This window comes from Choloepus didactylus, chromosome 5 (genome assembly GCF_015220235.1).
Source record: "Choloepus didactylus isolate mChoDid1 chromosome 5, mChoDid1.pri, whole genome shotgun sequence".
NCBI lineage: Eukaryota > Metazoa > Chordata > Mammalia > Pilosa > Megalonychidae > Choloepus > Choloepus didactylus.
The window spans coordinates 165,681,653-165,701,380 of record NC_051311.1 but is presented as its reverse complement, the minus strand read 5'-3'; positions in this window follow the sequence as shown (position 1 = coordinate 165,701,380).

Here is a 19,728-nt window from a genome sequence, read left to right as displayed (position 1 = left end):
TATGAGTCCTGCAAGTTTTTCTTTTTCAAGATTATTTGGGCTATTTGGGGCCCCTTGCAAATCCATTTCCACATGCAGAAAAGTTGCTGGAATTTTGATAGGGATTGCATTGACTTTATAGATAGCTTTAGGCAGTATTGACATCTTAATGTTGTCTTCCAATCCACGATTCTGAGATGCCTTTCCTTTTATTTAGGTCTTCTTTAATTTCTTTCAGCAATATTTAGTAGTTTTTGGTGTATTAGTCTTTCACCTCCTTGTTAAATTTAGTCCTAGGTAGGTATTTTATTCTTTTAGATACTATCGTAAAGGGAACTGTTTTCTTGATTTCTTTTTCAGGTTGTTTATTACAAGTGTACAAAACCCAACTGACTTTTACATGTGTATCTTATATTTTGCAACTTTGTTGAATTCATTTATTAGTAAGGGTCATGTCACTTACAAATAGGGATAATTTGGCTTTTTCTTTCCCAGTTTGGATGCCTTTTATTTCTTTTTGTTGCCTGATTGCTCTGGTAGAATTTCCAGTATAACATTGAGTAACACTGGTGACAGTGGGTATCCTTGTCTTGTTCCTGATCTTAGGGGGAAAGCTTTAGAATTTTCACCACTGAATATGATATTTGCTGTGGTGCTTTGTTTTTTTTTTTTCCATGAATGCCCTTTATCATGTTGAGAAAGTTCCCTTCTATCCCTAGTTTTCTGAGCATTTTTATCTTTAAAAAAAATTGGTTTTGTTGATTCTTTCTGTTGTTTTTCTCTTCTCTATTTATCTTTGCTGTAATCTTTACTATTTCCTTCCATTAACTTTGGGTTTAGTTTGGTCTTGTTCTAGTTTCTTTTGATGTGAAGTTAAGTTATTGACTTGTGATCTTTCTTCTTTCTAAACATAGGTATTTAGAGCTATAAATTTCCTTCTCTGGACTGCCTTTGCTGCATCACATAAGCGTTGGTATATTGTGATTTTGTTCATCTCAATATATATTCTAGTTTCCCTTGTGATTTCTTCTTTGACCCATTGGTTGTTTGATAGTGTATTGTTTAATTCCCATGTATTTGTAAAATTTCCAGGTTTAATTGTTATTGATTTCTAACTTTATTCCATTGTGGTCTGAGAAGATACTTTGTATGAATCTGATATGGTAGCATTTATTAAGATGTGATTTGTGACCTAACATCTGGTCTATTTCAGAAAATTTTCCATGTGCACTCGAGAAGAATTTGTATTCTCTTGCTGTTCGGTAGAGTTGGTCCATATATGCTCCATATATGTCTATTAAGTCTAACTGGTTAATAGTATTGTTCAAGTCCTCTGTTCTCTTGTTGATCTTCTCTTTAGGTGTTCTATGAATTACTGAAAGGGGTGCTTTCAATTCTCCTACTATTATTGTAGAAGTATCTGTTTCTTTCTTCAATTCTGTCTATTTTTGCTTCATATATTTGGGAGCTCTGTTATGAGGTGATAGGTTTGTAATCATTTTATCTTTTTCATTAAATGTTTTATCAATATATAATATCCTTGTGTCTTATAATCTTTTTTGACTTAAAGTCTATTTTATCTGACAGTAATATAGCCACTCCAGCTCTCTTCTGATTACTGTTTCCGTGAAATATCTTTTGCCACCCTTTTACTTTCAATCTCTTTGTAGAAGAATTGTGAGGAGCTTGATAGAAAAGGGCTAAACCAGCTTTGAAGAGACTGTTTGTAGAAATATGGACTCTAAAGATACTTTTGATGAGGTCTTGAACAGAAATAATGAATGTGTTGCTGCAAATTGGATGAAAGGTGATCCTTGTTTTAAAGTGGCAGAAAATTTGGCAAAAATGAGTCCTCATGTTGGATGGAAGGAAGAATTTGAGAGTGATGAGCCGGGATACTTGGCTGATGAGATTTCAAAACTAAAAGTCATGGATTTAGCATGGCTTCTCCTTGCAGCTTATAGTAAAATGCAAGTGGAGAGAGATAAACTTAGAACTGAACTCTTGGGTTCAAAGAAACCAGGAACTGATAGTTTGGAAAATTCCAGGATTTCCGGGGGTGGAACCCCAGAAGCTGCAGCCAAATATGAGAATTTAACCAAACATGGAACCCAGCCACCATTTCAGAACAAGCCAAGATTGGAGAAGGAGTTATCTAGAAAGGATTTGTGGAAAGCCCTAGTGTCTGAAGGCTTTGACTCTGTGTGCTTCATGGAAGCCAACAGAATTTTTGCAAGATCTTTATAGATGGAGGCACTGCCAGTCTGGACTGGAGGAGACAGACAAGGAACAAATTGAAGGAAAAATTTCTTCAAAGACAGAGCCATGGAGGTTGAAGTCTGGAGTCAAGAGGCCTTGGACTGGGATTGCGGAGTGGCCCACATGCATGGGAAGGGTGAGTTTGCCCCGGAGATTGAGGGTGGGCCTTCCACCTAGATGTCCAGGAAAGGTGTTGCCACCTCAGGCCTCAAAAGAGGGTGAAGCACATTCCAGGGGACTGGGGAGAGCCACCCCACTGTTCTAAGGGGATTGAGCATGTGCCCCAGAGATGGAAGAGAATCTGGGTGGCACCCAATGTTTGAGGAGGGTGGGGCCAAGAAGAAGGTGGTCTCCCCAGTGTGTGGGTATGTTGGAGCACTCACCCCAGTGTTTGGAGAGAAAAGGGCAATTGCATAAGCCTTTGGAAAGTGTGGGATTGCTGCTGTCTCAAGCCCCAAGGATAAATGACTCTCAGACTTTGAAATTTAATGGAGTTTGCCCTGCAGGATTTAGGGACTATTTTCCCTTAAACCTTGTTTTCCTTTCAGTTTCTCCTTATGGCAATGGGAATGTTTACCCTATGACTGCCCCACCTTTGTATATTGGAAGCAGATAACTTGTTCTGTGTTTCACAGGTACAGAGCCAGAGGGGAACTTTGCTCTTGGATAGACCATGCTTATAACTGATTGTGATGGGATCTTGTTACTGAAATGATTTATGTTTTTGGGATATTGAAATGGGATGAATGTATTTTGTATATGGAGAGATCATGTCATCCTGGGGTCCAGGGGGTGGAATGTGCCGGTTTGAATGTATTATGTCCCCCAAAACACCATTATCTTTGATACAGTCTTGTGTGGGCAGACATATTAGCATTGATGAGACTGTAATTCTTTGAGTGTTTCCATGGAGATGTGACCCACCCAACTGTAGGTGCTAACACCGATTGGATAATTTCCATGGTGGTGTGGCCCTGCCCATTCAGCTTGGGCCTTGATTAGTATACTAGGGCACTATATAAGCTCAGACAGAAGGAGTGAGCTTGCTACAGCCAAGAGGGACACTTTGCAGAATGCATAGGAGCTAAGAGAGGAGCTGCAGCTGAGAGACACATTTTGAAGACTGCCGTTGGAAGCTGACATTGACATTTTGGAGCTCTCCATTTTGAAACACAACTTGGGAGCAAGCAGACACCAGCTACATGCCTTCCAAGCTAACAGAGGTTTTCGAACACCATTGGCCATCCTACAGTGAAGGTACCCAATTGTTGATGCATTACCTTGGAAACTTTATGGCCTTAAGACTGTAAGACCAAATAAACCCCTTTTATAAAAGCCAATCCATTTCTGGTGTTTTGTGAAAAGGCAGCATTAGCAAATCCGAACACCAGTTCTCAAATCTGTCAAGGTCACCAAAAATGAGGGATGTCCAAGAAACTGCCATAAGCAAGAGGAGCCTATATGCCTGGACAACACAATAAAATGTGGGATCCTGGAACAGAACAAGGAAATTAGGTCAGAATGAAGGAAATATGAATTGACTGGGCTTTTAGTTAATGATAATATGTCACTATTGTATTGTTAATTATAATAAATGTATCATACTAATTCAAGATGTTAATAATAGGGGAAACTGGCTGCAGGATATATGGGAACTCTGTACTATCTTCTCAATTTTTCTGTAAATCTAAAATGGTTCTAAAAAATAGTCTATTTTTAAAATTCACCTGGGGATATTTTTGAAAATCCACGGTCTAGCCCATCCCTTCGATTCTGACTCAGTGGATCTGGAGGGAGGCCCAGAGTTCTGCATTTTAGGAAATACCCAATGAATCTGATACCAGGGCTTTAAGAAACAGGGCCTCCCAGGGGGCTACCAGGGGCTGTCACTCTCTCATGGACTTCAGGAATAAACAGCGGCTATTGGAGAGGCCATTTAGGAAGACTGGCCAACAGCCATCTGCAGGAGTTGGACATTCACCTGGGCTTCAGGGGAAAACTGCTCCATCCTGGCAGCAACAATCTGCTCAACCATAAGGAACATTCCAGGGAGGGAAGGGGTCGGGTCCCACACATAGCCAGGCCCTTTCTCAGAGACAGCCTTGTCTTCCCAGCCCCTTGTCGTGGGATCCGAAGGAAGGAATGATGGCATGACAGTGCCCAATGGACACACATGGGAAAGGTTAAATGAAAGAAGCAATTCCAACAACATCCTGGGTGTACTATAATTCCACTTTGCTAAAATTGTAACCATTTGGGTTATTCACTCTTTCAACACATCTACTGAACACATATATACAAATATTCATTCCTTAAACAGATATTCACTGAGCACCGACTGTATGCCCATCTAAGGTCTATGTCCTGGGGATTCTATGGTGAACAAGACAAGGCCTATTTCCACCACCACTGCAGCCTTTGGAGCAGCAGCAGCCCCTTTACACCTGCTGCAGGTTGAGTGGGGCTTGTGCGATGCTGTGGTTAATAAACGCCCCCCTAGGAACTCTTCAGGGCCAGAGCTGCTCTCAGCATTCCCTGGTGCCAGGTCAGGGATGGGAGAAAGGCAAAACAGGGCCCTAGTTTGTCTAGAAGGTGGTGACCTAGGGTGGGGGAAATCTAGCTATTTCTCTACACGGCTTTTACCAAGTAGCTCTCCTTTCCTTGTCCAGATAAGAATTTTACTTTTTATTTGATTACACTGTATATAAGAAGTCTATCTGGATCTCATGCTAGAATTTAAAAGTTTGGGCAAATGGCCTGGGGGTAACATAGAATCCCCAGGACATAGACCTTAGATGGGCACACAGTCGGTGCTCAGTGAATATCTGTTTAAGGAATGAATATTTGTATATATGTGTTCAGTAGATGTGCTGAAAGAGCGAATAACCCAAATGGTTACAATTTTAGCAAAGTGGAATTATAGTACACCCAGAATGTTGTTGGAATTGCTTCTTTCATTTAACCTTTCCCATGTGTGTCCATTGGGCACTGTCATGCCATCATTCCTTCCTTCGGATCCCGCGACAAGGGGCTGGGAAGACAAGGCTGTCTCTGAGAAAGGGCCTGGCTATGTGTGGGACCCGACCCCTTCCCTCCCTGGAATGTTCCTTATGGTTGAGCAGATTGTTGCTGCCAGGATGGAGCAGTTTTCCCCTGAAGGACTGGGTTCCAGCCAGTTTATCCAACATTCACTCATCAAATATTTACTCAGCACCTACTATTTGCCAGGTCCTGTTGTAGACACCAGAAATACATCAGTGAACAAGACAGAGAAAACTCCCTACCAAGAGGAAGAAGGGGTGGGCTGCCATGTTAAATCAGACTGCCTGAGAAGGGTACATTTGAATAAAGACCTGAAGGAAGTGAGTTTTCAAGCCAGTACAGCATCTGGAGGTGGAAGTGTTCAAGGCCAAGGGAGCAGCCAATGCAGTTCAAAGGATATCTGTTTTATCAGGAGAAGATGTCCCATTAGAACTGTGGTCTACTGCTCAACTCTGCTGGCTTTAATGAGAATCACCTCAAGGGCATTTATACCTGATAGGGCAGTCAGTGCACTGTGTTCTCAGTAAATGCAGCCTTGGACCCCTTGAATCAGCATCGCCTGGGAGCCTGCTTAAAATGCATGCAACCTGAGCATACTGGGCCCCTTCTCTCAACTCTCTGACTCAGAATCTGGCTGCCCTAGACCAAAGCTCTTACCCTTGGTGAACCTCAGTTCCATTATTTAGACATTTTATTCCATCTGGCAGGGTGAAGGGCAGCTCCAGCTGTATTTGTTCCTTCCCTCTCCTCTGAGAGAGGCCCTGACCCTTTGGACCTCTCCTCCAGCACTTACACTAATGACTTCAATAGAAGATAGAAATTCGCATCCACATTATTTCTCTAGAAAGCTGGGCTGAACTGTCCTCAACAGAATTGGCCATCAGAAGGCCTGGTGACCTGAATTGAAGATGACACTGATCACAATAACAGCAGCTACCATTTACTGAGGGCTCTGTGCAAAGAATTTTCCCTTCACCATCATGCTTACTCCAGCACCCTGTGTGGATGGTGTAATCATCCCCATTCTGTGGGTGAGGAAACCAGGGCTGCCAGGGAGAGCATCTGGTTTAGCAGACAACATTTATACCTCAATTGGACCTCCTCTCAGCTGATTTCTGAGCAGGCATAAGCTCTAGACAACCACTTTACCTGCCTGCTTTTTACATCTCTGCTCCAGAAGGTGGGTACAAGCCTGCTTGCTAACCTCAGAGCCAACCTGAGCTGTGGCCAGGCTGAGCAATGAACAAAACACCCTCTCCACCTTGACTCAAGCCACATTCACCACCCAAGGTAGCCACCTCTACTTCCTGTGTAGCAGAACCGTCACTGAAATTCCCAGGGAGCAGTGGTCCTGTGGGGGTATTTTCCTTTAGTAATTCCAAACACTTCACTGTTAATCCTCAAAACAGCTCTATGAGACAAATAATATTATCCCCATTTTACAATGGGGAAACTGAGGCACTAAGATATTAAGACTTGCATAGGTCTCCAAGCTAGACTGGGTACTTTGGGTCCAGAGCCAAGATTCTTACTCTCTCTTTAGCCTTGACCTCTCTGTCTTGACACTGGCCCAACTCAGACTCAGAGCTTTCTGCATAGAGGAACAGCAGACACCAAGCCCCAAGGCTGTGTGGCAAAGGGATGACTGAGAATGGAGAAGGGGGGTGTTGGAAAATTCCACTGCAAATGCAGGCTTTCACAAACAGCACATTAGACAAGGCTTTTGTGCAAAACTTCCTGGTAATCAGCCACTGCATCTTGCCCCAAACCCCACTTCCCCAGCTATATACATTCCAATCCTTTAAAGGACACTAAAATCCACTACTCATTTCTCCATTGGCTCAATGCCATTCCTTCTCAATTCCCACCCCAACAGACCCCCAGGTCCAATCATCAGCTAAATCCTGTCCATCTTTACCAACTGACCACCCCTAGTAGATGGACATAAATACAGCTCTCACTTTGTCTCAAGCAAGCTGAAGCTTTACTTCAGACCACCACCCCTGGCTGGTGTGTAAATAAACTTTCCTGCCTGAAGTTCATTGATCTCCATGCCTTCTATGACTGTGCACCCCAAAATTTCTAACACGGTGCAGGGCCAGATGCCCCCTGTGAGGTTGGGGATGCCCAGTGAGGAGAAACTGTTGGGGCCCAGTCCTGGGGTAGACCCAGGCTTTGCAGAGCCTTGAGCACCACTAGTTTCACAGTAGACCTGCCTCTGCCCTGTATGGGATAGTTGGTATTATAGAAATGGAAGCTATGAGTGTATCATTTTGTTTTTTAGAGAAGTTGTGGGTATATATATATATTTTTAATATCAATCTCTATTCTTTTTCCAATATTTCAATTTACATACAGTCAAATTCACTCCTTTTGTTATACACTTCTAGGAGTTTGGACCAGTGTTCTAGTTTGCTAATGCTGTCGGAATGCAAAACACCAGAAATGGATTGGCTTTTACAAAAGGGGGTATATTTGGTTACACAGTTACAGTCTTATGGCCATAAAGTGTCCAAGGTAATGCATCAACAATCAGGTACCTTCACTGGAGGATGGCCAATGGTGTCCGGAAAACTCTGTTGGCTGGGAAGGCACATGGCTGCTGTCTGCTCCACAGTTCTGGTTTCAAAATGGCTTTCTCCCAGGATGTTCCTCTCTAGGCTTCAGCTTCTCTCCAAAATGTCACTCTCACTTGCTCTTGGGGCATTTGTCCTCTCTTAGCTTCTCCAGAGCAAAAGTCTGCTTTCAAAGGCCATCTCCAAAATGTCTCTGTAAACTGCAGTTCCTCTCTCAGCTCCTGTGCATTCTTCAAAGTGTCCCTCTAGGCTGTAGCAAACTTGCTCCTTCTGTCTGAGCTTATATAGTGCTCCAGTAAACTCATCAAGGACCACACTGCATGGGTGGGGCCACACCTTCATGGAAACTAGCCAACTAGTGTCATCACCCACAGTTGGGTGGGGTGCATCTCCACGGAAACACTCAAAGAATTATAATCTAATCAACACTGATACATCTGCCCACACAAGATTACATCAAAGATAGTGGTGTTTTGGGTGACATAATACATTCAAACCAGCACAGTGTAGGCAATTGTCTAAACACTACCACAATTAGGAGACAGACAAGTTCTATTACCCCAAAAAGTCTCTTGTGCAGCCTTTTGCAGTCAATTCTTTTCCCTATACCAAGCCCTCATCCACTGGGAACTACTGATCAGCTTTCTATTCCTATAGTTTGCCTTTCCCAGAATATCATATAAATGGAATCATGGAGGATATAAACTGGCTTCTTTCACTCAATGTAATGTATCCATTTTGGATGTATCAGTAGCCCATTCCTTTTTATTGCTGCATAGTATTTCACCATATGGATATATCTAGTCTGTCTATCCACTTGCTAATTAAAGGACTTCTCAGAGATTTTTTTAAAATTCAGTTTTATTGAGATATATTTAAATACCATACAATCATCCATGGTGTACAATCAGTGGTTCACAGTACCATCACATAGTTGTGCATTCATCACCCCAATCTATTTTTGAACATTTTCCTTATACCAGAAAGAATCAGAATAAGAAAAAAAAAATAAAAATGAGAAAGAACACCCAAATCATCCTTCCCATCCTGCCCTATTTTTCATTTAGTTGTTGTCTCCATTTTTCTACTCATCCATCCATACACTGGATAAAGGGAGTGCAATCCACAAGGTTTTCACAATCACACTGTCACCCCTTATAATCTGCATTGTTATACAATCGTCTTCAAGAGTCAGGGATACTGGGTTGGAGTTTGTTAATTTCAGATATTTACTTCTAGCTATTCTGATACATTAAAACCTAAACAGAGTTATGTATATAGTGTGTAAGAATGTCCACCAGAGTGACCTTTCAACTCCATTTGAAATCTCTCAGTCACTGAGGCTTTATTTTGTTTCATTTCACATCCCCCTTTTGTTCAAGATGTTCTCAATCCCACAATGCTGGGTCCAGATTCATCCCCAGGAATAATATCCTGTGTTGCCAGGGAGATTTACACCCCTGGGTGTGAGGTCCCATGTAGAGAGGATGGCAGTGAGATCACCTGCTAAGGTGGCTTAGAGAGAGAGGGCCACATCTGAGCAACAAAGAGGCACTCAGGGGGAGACTCTTAGGCACCATTACAAGCATGTTTAGCCTCTCCTTTGCAGTAACAAGCTCACAGGGGCAAGCCCCATGACAGAGGGCTCAGCGTGTGAAGCCATCAGTCCCCGATATTTGTGAGAACATGAGCAACAATCCAGGTAAGGAAGTCCAACACCTCCACATCCTCCCCCAGCTCCTCAGGGGGGCCCTGAATATGTATTTGTATGCTCCACCCAAATTACGTTGGGATGTGTCGCTATTTCACTCTAAACTATACAGAACTATCATATCTCACTTCCTATTCAAAGTTCCATGTAACTGTGGTGTTTGAACAAACTGACTATAGAAGTTATATTTTTAGAAAATAAAGACCCTACACCAAACAAACATCTCCCCTTGGTCTCACATGGAAGTTGAAGTTTTAACACACAGTCAGTTTCAACATTCACCCTTTGGCCTGATCTGCCCCAATCTCCTCAGTGATTTTTGATGATTATTAATAAAGCCAGAAAGCTCTATTTTTTTCTCATTTGGTACACATTATTGCATCCTATTTCTTCAAGGGAAGCACAAGGTTTCTCCACTGCATCTCACCATTTCTGCATCCTACCCAAGGTCAATCTCTACTTGTGCAGAAGATCTACATTCTCTCCCCAATTCAAGGTCATTGCCCCTGCAATTCTCCCTTCTCTTCTGTTTCATTGATTTTCCCTTTTTGACTGGACCATTTTCATCAGCATATGAACATCCTGTTTTATCACTTGTCTTCAAAGCAAAGAGAAATACAAAACAAAAACTCTTCTTAGACCTCACATCTCTCTGCAGTTACTGCATTTCTCAACTTCCCTTTGTTACTGGACCAAGATGGTGGAGTCTTTTGCCCAATGCACTCAGATGACCAATTCCCAAGACATCGGGGTTTCAAAGAGAGAAACAGTTTTATCACTAGCCTCAAAGCAGGAGAACAGATGGCCTATCATTGCAAAGTCTGTCTCCCTGATGGCCTATCATTGCAAAGTCTGTCTCCCTGAACTGCAGTAATTCTGATAGTTTTATAGCATCAAAAGATGGGCATGTTTTAGGATAATGAGTACAATGGTCCCAGATTATGTAATTAGACATGATCTAATTATTGAGTATGCACAGATTGATTACATGCCTAGTCACAGAATGTATGTAAGAAAATGACGGCCTTAGTATGATGATGGGCATGATTTTCAGTATTATAATTAAGTACAGGTGACTTGTAGGTTAAAGTCTAATCTACTGCATATGTCAGGCAGGCCCATTTTCATTAGATCCAGCTTCAATTATCAAGATAACTATGTACTTGGGGTGGGTTAGTTCTGGGCTGACCCAAGACCCTTCATTAATAAACATTAGGGGCTGTGTTTAGTGATCATAAGACTTTAAATTAAAAAAACTGGATGAATGTGAACGAGTGAAAGTTAGTCACAAGGTTTTTACAATCGCAAGGGCACAAGATAAAGGCTATACAACCATTATGAGAGATCAAGGCAGCTGGATTACCATTCAGGTTTCAGGTATTTCCCTCTGTGTCCTCTAATATACCAGAAAGTGAAAAGGAATATCTATATAATGAATCATATATAGTGATTGACTATGATATGAATCACATATCATAGTCACTCCTTAAATCCTAATTTCTTGGTTGCAATTCCTGGAGAGTGATCCATGTACACTAGAGAAGAAAGTGTGTTCTGCTGCTGTTGGTGGAAGTGTTCTGTATATTTATGTTAGGTCTAGCTCTTTTAAGATACTGTTCAGGCTTTTTATTTCCTTATTGATATTCTGTCTACATATCATATCTATTATTGAAAGTGGTGTGTTGAAAGCTCCTGATATTAATGTAGAACCATCTATTTCTCCCTTCAAATCTGTCAATATTTGCCACATATATTCTTGGGCTCTGGTTTAGGTGTTGTGATGGTTAGGTTCATGTGTCAATTTGGCAAGGGGATGATGTCCAGGTGTCTGGTCAATCAAGCACTGGCCTAACCATTACTGCAAAGGCATTTCTGGCTGGTTAATAAAACAGAAGGCTGGTTTATTAAATCATCAGTCAATTGACTGCATCTGTGACTGATTATGTCAACAAACATCATGTCTTCTGCAATGAGAGAATTCAATTACCTGGATTTAATCCAGTCAGTTGAAGACTTTTAAGGAAGAAAGAGAGAGGACCTTCACTTCTTCCTCAGATAGCCAACAAAGCGTTTCCTGAGTTCATTGAACACCTTCATCAGAGTTGCCAGTTTGCTGCCTGCCCTGTGGAATTTGGGTTCATGCACACTCACAGATTTTTATAAAATTTTATATTTACAGATATCTCTTGTTGGTTCTGTTTCCCTAGAGAACCATAACTAATATAGGTGTATATATATTTATAATTGCTATGTCTTTTTGACATCTCAGTGTATAGTGTCCCTAATTATCTCTCGTAACACTTTTTTAAATGTAATTTTATTGAAATATATCACATACCATACAATCATTCTAAGTGTACAGTTGTTCACAGTTTCATCATATAGTTGTGCATTCAACACCACAATCAATTTTTGAACATTTCCATTACTCCAAAAAATAAAAATAAAAATAAAGTAAAAATGAAAGTGAGAGAACACTCAAAACCTCCCATGCCCCTCCTTCCCCTCATTTTTTTTAAATTTTTAGATTGAAATATATTCATATACCATGCAACCATCCAAAGTGTAAAACAGTTGTTCACAGTGTCATCATATAGCTGTGCATCCATCACCACAATCAATTTTTGAACATTACATGACTCCAAAAAATAAAAATGAGAATAAAAATAAAAGTAAAAAGAACACACAAAAGGTTGCATACCCCCACCTCCACATTACTCATTTACTTTTTGTCCCCATTTTTCTACTCATTTGTCCACACGCTGGGTAAAGGGAGTGTGAGCCACAAGGTTTTCACAATCACACAGTCAAGAATCACCTTCAAGAATCAAGAAGCAGTTCAACAGCTTCAGATATTTCCTTCTAACTATTCTAATAAGCTAAAAACTAAAGAGGGATATCTATATAATGCAAAAGAGTTACCTCCAGAATGACCTCTCGACTCCATTTGAAATCTCTCAGCCACTGAAACATAATTTTGTTTCAATTCTCTTCCCCCTTTGGGTTCAGAAGTCTTTCTCAATCACATGATGCAGGGTCCAGGATCATCCCCGGGAGTCAGGTTCCACATTTCCAGGGAGATTTATACCCTGGGAGACATGTCCCTTGTAGAGAGGCGGGCAGTGAGTTCACCTGCTGAGTTGGCTTACAGAGAGAGGCTACCTCTGATCAACAAATGAGGCCCTCTGGGGGTGACTCTTAGACATAAGTATGAGTAGGCTTAGCCTCTCCTTTGCAGTAACAAGCTTCATAAGGTCAAGCCCACAGATCAAGGGCTTGATCTACTAAGCTGTTGGTCCCCAGTGCTTGGGAGACTATCTGGGATTACTCAGCGGGGAAAGTTTAATATTTCCACATTGTTCCACAGTCCCCCAAGGGGGCATTGCAAATACTTTTTATTCTCTGCCCAAATTACTCTGGGTTGTTTTGAGACTTCATGCTAACCTGTGAAAACTAACAGGGTCTCAGTCTCTAGTCAAGCTTCCTTGTAATTATGGTATTTGACTAAACTGACCATACAAGTTAAATTATATAGTGTGCTACTGAAAATCTAGATTTTACACCAGACAAACATCTCTTCCTTTGGTCCCACAGAGAAGCCAGAGTTTTAAAACACAGTTAATATCATCCTCTACCCTTTAGTGTGATCTACCCCCATCTCAACCAAGTCCATTTCATTCATATCTCCAGAGGAATATTCATCTCCTTTTCAGCCTCTTTAACTGTTGATTCATGGGGTGATGCCAAAATATGGCTCTGAGTCCCAGGTGCCAAACAGACACCTGAAGCTCCAGGGAAAAAACCACATCACACACAAACAGCTCAGAATGTCAAAATTTAGCAGTCACTGTTACAGCTTATGAATAAATGTGACTGCTGTAAGGGCTTACAATTTCAGAACCTTTGCACAAGCATTCCCCATATAACCCATGCTCCCATATTCAATTCTCAGAGTTTATACATTGTTATTAGTCCGTATTAGTGAGGCATTATTGTGTTTGTTTTTTTATTTCTGATGTATTTCACTCAATCTGCTATCCTCATGGTCCATTCACTTCATTGCATACCTAACAACTTCATTCCTTCTTGCTGCCCCCTCATGCAAATACATTCTTATATTTGTACATTTAATCACACTCGACCACTCTAGGTTTCACCAAGCTACAGGCTGAGTCTTCATCCTCCTCCATTCCTCCCCCAGTGTCACTCAGACCACCAACACTCCTCTCCCAGCCATACTCACACTCATCCTCTCAGTGTACTCACAATATTGTGCTACCATCACTCAGCACTGAGCTATCCATCCCTGGATCTACACAGTCAATCCTCCAGAATATTGTATGCTCCCTCAACATCAAATGCCCTATCCCCACCTTCCTTCCACCTCCCAATATCTTCATATCTACACTCTTCTCCAAACCTCTCTTTCCTCTTTTCCCATCTTTCTATAGCAATCCTTTTAGTATTTTCTGTAGAGGAGGTCTCCTGTTCATGAACTCTCTTAGTGTCTGTTTATCTGTAAATATTTTAAATTCTCCCTCATTTTTGAAAGACAGTTTTGCCAGATATAGGATTCTTGTTTGGCAGTTTTTCACTATCTTGAATATGTCACACCAATGTCTTCTTCTCACCTCCATGGTTTCTGCCGAGGGATCCACACTTAGTCTTATTGAGCTTCCCTTATATGTGGTGGATTGTTTTCTCTTGCTGCTTTCAGAATTCTCTCTTTGTCTTTGACATTAGAAAATCTGATTAGTAAGTGTCTTTGAGTATGAATATTTGGATCAGTTCTGTTTGGCATACGCTGCACTTCTTGGACCTGTAATTTTATGTCTTTTATAAGAGTTGGGAAATTTTCATTGTTTATTTCCCCTATTTTTCCTTCTGTCACTTTTCACTTTTCTTCTGCTTCTGAGACACCTATAACAGGTATATTTATGCACTTCATGTTGTCATTCAGTTCCCTGAGACCCTGCTCATATTTTTCCATTTTTTTCCCTATCGGTTCCTTTGGGTGCAGGATTTCGGATGTCCTGTCCTCCATCTCATTGATCCTTTCTTCTGCCTCTCCAAGTCTGCTGTTGTATGTCTCCATTGTGTTTTTCATCTCTTCTATTGTGACTTTCATTCCCAGAAGTTCTGCCATTTGGTTTTTCAAGCTTATGAATTCTTCCTTATGATCACCCAGTGTCTTCTTTATCCTTCATCTCTTTTGTAACATTCTCTCCCACCTTGTTGATTTGAATTAAAAGATTTGTTTGAACATCTGTTGTTTCAACTCCTGAATCTCAGTTGAAATGTCAGTTTCTTGCTTTGACTGGGCCATATCTTCCCATTTTCTAGTTTATCTCATGAATTTTTGCTGGTGTCTAGGCATCTGATTTTCTTGATTGGTTTATTCTGGAGGTTGTTTTCTCTCTTTTACCTAAGGTTTTCTTGTTGGTTGACTTTGATCTCTATCTTTTATTTTTTCTCTCCCTGGACAAGTGTCAGATGGGCTGTGACCCTCAGTCTTCCCCCAAAATCAGGTTTCCACTGTGGCCTGCCACAGGGAGGCACAGTGGACACTGGGCCACCAGCAAGTTCACTGTGTGTGGTGATACAAACCTGCTGGCTTCCAGTGGTGCTCTGTTTTCCACTGGCTAGCAAGACCTGGGTTTGTGTTGCCCCCAAATAAATGGCTTTAACAGTTGGGTCTTCCCCTTTCCTGAGCCCAAACAGGGCTAAGTTTCTGTACAGGATGAGTAGACTGTCCAGCAGATGGTGTTTTGGGGTAACTTAATCATCCTCAGAGGTTGCTCTGCCTGGGAGCACTGCTGCTGGCTGTTGCTTCCCTCAAGTGTGGGTGAAGGGTTTTCAGACCCAGGGCTGGAAATGCATCTCTGTCCATGTTTTCTCAGTCTCTTTGTCCCCCACTGATCTGGGCCTTCAAATGTCTTCCCCTGTCCACGAGGTCATCAAACAGTTCAGATATTTTCCACTGCTATCAGATTTCAAAATCTGTGCCCCTGGTGGGAGGGTTCCCATCTGCTGTTCTTATGCCTTTTCTTCATGAAGACCAAGGGAGGAGGGTGCAGAGATGACTCCTCATATTTCATCTCTTCCTTCAATTCAGCATTTGCAGGGTCTTCCTCCACTCTTTTTCCTCCTCCAGAGATTCAAACAATTCAGAATTGTCCTCTTTTTTTTGCTGAATCTCTGGAGAGAAGTTTTCAGTAGCTGTTTACATTGTTATGTTTATGACATCACCCCCTTCCATAACAGTTTTTGACTTAAAGTCAATTTTATCTGATATTAGTTTAGCTACCAAGATCTCTATTGGTTACTACTTGCATGTTATATTTTGTTCATTCTTTCAATTTCAACCTATGTATTTTTTTAATTTAAGGTCTCTTGTAAATGGCATATAGTTGGGTCATTTATTTTTAAATTCATTATGCCAATGTCTAGCTTTTGACTGGGGAGTTTAATCCATTTACATTTAAACTAACTACTGATAATGCCAGACTTTCTTTTGCTATTAATATACTTTGTGTTTGTAAATCTTATACTTTTTTGACCCTCAATTCTTCCATTAATGCTGACTTCCTTTTTTACTTGGATTTTGTATAGTACTGTTTTGAACCCTTCCCATTTCTTTCAGAAGTTACTTTTCATGCATTTTCTTTGTAGCTACCATGAGATCAAATTTTAACATCCTGAATCTATAACAATCACATTTGCTTTGATAACAACATATCTTTCATAACAAGCACATAAAGTATTCTTATATCCCACCATCCCCCTCCCTTTTTGGTACTTGTTAAAAATTCTATCTTTATATATTGTATGTCCAAAGTCATACTTTTTATGCATTTTCACTTTTAGCATCTTTATGAAGCAAGAGTTACATAACAAAAAATACAATACCATATTACTGGCATTTATAAAGGCCCATATGGTTGTTTTTACTGAGGTCTTTATTTCTTTATGCTGCTTTGATCCATTATGTAATGTCCCTATTGTTCTGTCTGAAGAATTTCATTTAGCATTACTTAGGGAAGGTCTAGTGCTGACAGATTCCCTCAGCTTTTATTTATCAGGGAATGTCTTAATCTCTCCCTCATTTTTTTTTTCAATTTTTAATTGTGAACTTTAGTATATATACATAACAGTGATAATTTTCAAAGTATGGTTTAACAAGTAGTTACAGAACAAATGTCAAGGAATGTCATGGAAACAGTTCCACAAGTTCAGCTATTTCCATTATTGTAAAATATACCATACATACAGAAAGGTGTTAACTTTGATTTGCAGCTCAACAAGCAGTTATGCAGGTAATTTCAAAAATTGTTATGGGTTATGTTTCCAGTTTCAGTTCTTTCCTTATTATACAATATAGGGTATATACAGAAAGGTGAAGACTTTCAAAGCACAATTCAATGAGTAGCTATAGAGCAAATTTCAAAGGATGTTATAGTTACAGTTCCACCATATTAACTACCTCCTTCTAACTCTTGCAACCCCCCACCATTTAAAAACATGTATATATTTACATAAAGTTTCAGTATTCATAGACCTTTGTTAAATCTTTTCTTGTTTGTTGCTGCCCCTTCCTCTCACTTAAATTCTTTCTCCATCTTCGGGGGTGTCTAGGCAGTGACCACCCTAACTGTTCATATTGAAAGGGAGTGTCAACAATATGGGAAAGCGGGCTGCATCTGATTGTTCTTAAAGTGTTGTCTCTGGGTTTTAGGATTTGTCTCATATAGGAACACTCTGATGAATTCAAGTTTCTGAGAGATAAAACCTAGGAGTGCATCTTTTGTAAAATCTCTGGTAGGGATCTAGTTATTTGGGGACTACTTTTGGTAAGGGCATGGCATACTGTGGCCATTTGGGATGTCTAGCTGGAGCTTGTATAAGAGAAATCTACAGGATAACCTATTGACTCTATTTGGGATCTCTCAGCAACTGTAACCTCAGCTTGTTACCTTTCTTTTCTTCCCTATTTGATCAAGTAGGCATTTTCAATCCCTCACTGCCAGGGCTAGGCTCATTCCTGGGAGTCATGTCCTACATTGCCAGGGAGATTAATTCCCCTGGAGTGATGTTCCTCATTCTCCCTCATTTTTGAAATATATTCCTGCCAGATATAAAATTCTTATTTAAGAATTATTTTCTTTAAGCAGTTTAAAACTTTCATATGACCACCTTCTTGCCTCCATGGTTTTGATTAGAAATTGGCACTTTAACTTTATTAGGATTCCCTTATACAGAAATCATTGCTTTTCTCTTGCAGCTTTCAGAACTTTCTCTTTGTCTTTGACACTAGACAATTTGATGACCATGTGTCTGGGTGTGGTTTTTAAAACTTTACCCATTTTGGGTTTGTTACAATTCTTGAATGCGCATATTCAGCTCTTCTGTTAAATTTGGGAAGTTTTCTGCCATTATTTCTTTCAATATCCTTCTGCCCCATTCTCCATTCTTCTTCTTCTGAGACTCCCATAATGCATATATTTGCACACTGGATGGTGTCCCACAGGACTATTAGGCTCTGTTCATTCTTTTTTATCGTTTAACCTTTCTGCTCCTCAACGTAAATCATTTCTGTTGTCTTCTCTTCAACGTCACTGATTCTTTTTTCTGATATCTCCAATCTGCTGTTGAAACCATCTATGGAACTTTTCATGTCAGTTTGTGTGTTCTTCAACTCAAGTATTTCTCCAGAGAGATTCTCACATTGTCCATTCATTGTTTTCCTCATATCCTTTAGTTCTTTCTCAAAGTTTTCTTTTACCTCCTTGAGCATATTGAGGATTATTACTTTAAAGCCTCTGTCCAGTAAGTCCAAAGTCTGGTCTTCTTCCTTGACTGTTTCTGGACTTTATCTGGTTCCTTTAGATGGGCAATCATTTCCTTTTTCACTGTTTCTCTTGTAAGCTTTTGCTGCATATTTTACATTTTAATATTTTAAAGTATTAAACCCTGGGATTTAGTCCCTGGGATGTCCCAACAAGGGATGTGACTGAGATTCTCTTGAATGCCAGGCATTCAAACAAACCAGAAAAAAGCACCTTTCACCCTTTTGTCAAATTGACTCTGCTTTGGCTGGTGGTCTTCTTCAGAGCTTAGCTCTCCTATTAAGCAGATCAGCCCAGGAGACTGGGAAGTGCAGTATCCTGTCTTATCTGAGTCTGCCTAGTTCCAGAGCTAGGGATCCTGCTTCTTCTCCTGGGCCTGTTCTTGCTAAAGGCACCAGGAATTCCCCATTTACAGGCCACAAGACTTTGAGTGAATGTGACGTTTACTCCCTTTGGAAGAGACCTCTTTCCCTTCCTGGTGGTCTTTGAAGTGATTTAATGCAGTTAGTCTTTAGCCCCCAGCTGTTTCTCACAATGTCCCAGTTGGTCTGCAAGCAGTTTCTCTGCCATCAGAACAAACTCTGGGAAAGTAAGCCTGAGATATTTCCCCAACACAGTGTCTCATATTTCTACTCAATAAATTAGCACTGACACACATCCACCCTATGATGCACACAGGGGCTATACTGATACTTCTGGAACAAAGCCAGGGACCCACAATGGGAGTGCAATTGGCTCCAGCCTGTGTTATGGAGGAGCCACCAAGGATATCAGGACTTTCTTCTATGGCTCTTGAATCTGTTTTCTTGTAATGCACTTTCCAGTTAAGCAGCCCTTCAACTGTTTTCCTTAATTTTGAGGAAGGTTACTGACTTTAAGATTCCACTGCTGCCTTTGTTCCAGGGGTATTGGAATAATGGCTGTCCTCAAAGATGGTCCAGAGAAATCTGAATTAGCTCATGAAAGGAAGAGATCTAGGATCAGGATACACATGCCCAAAGTTTGGTGGACTAGTTCTTTTGTCCACACTGGCACTAGCAAGTTGAGCCAGGAGTCAGAATTCCAGTCTCCACTGCTCCCCATCACATGGCTTGCAGAAGGGAGTTGGTAGCTCTTTTATGGAGGGTGCATCTCACCAGTTTTTATCACAGTTTATCAGCCTCTTCCTCCCAATTATCCCTGGATCCTGATTGGTGTTCCCCTTGACTACAGAGTTTCAAAGTGGTTGGTTCAGACAGTTTCTGCCAGTTCAATAGTTGTTTCGGTGGGGGGCTGATCCCTGGAGCTTTCAAATTGGCCATTTTCCCACAATCCT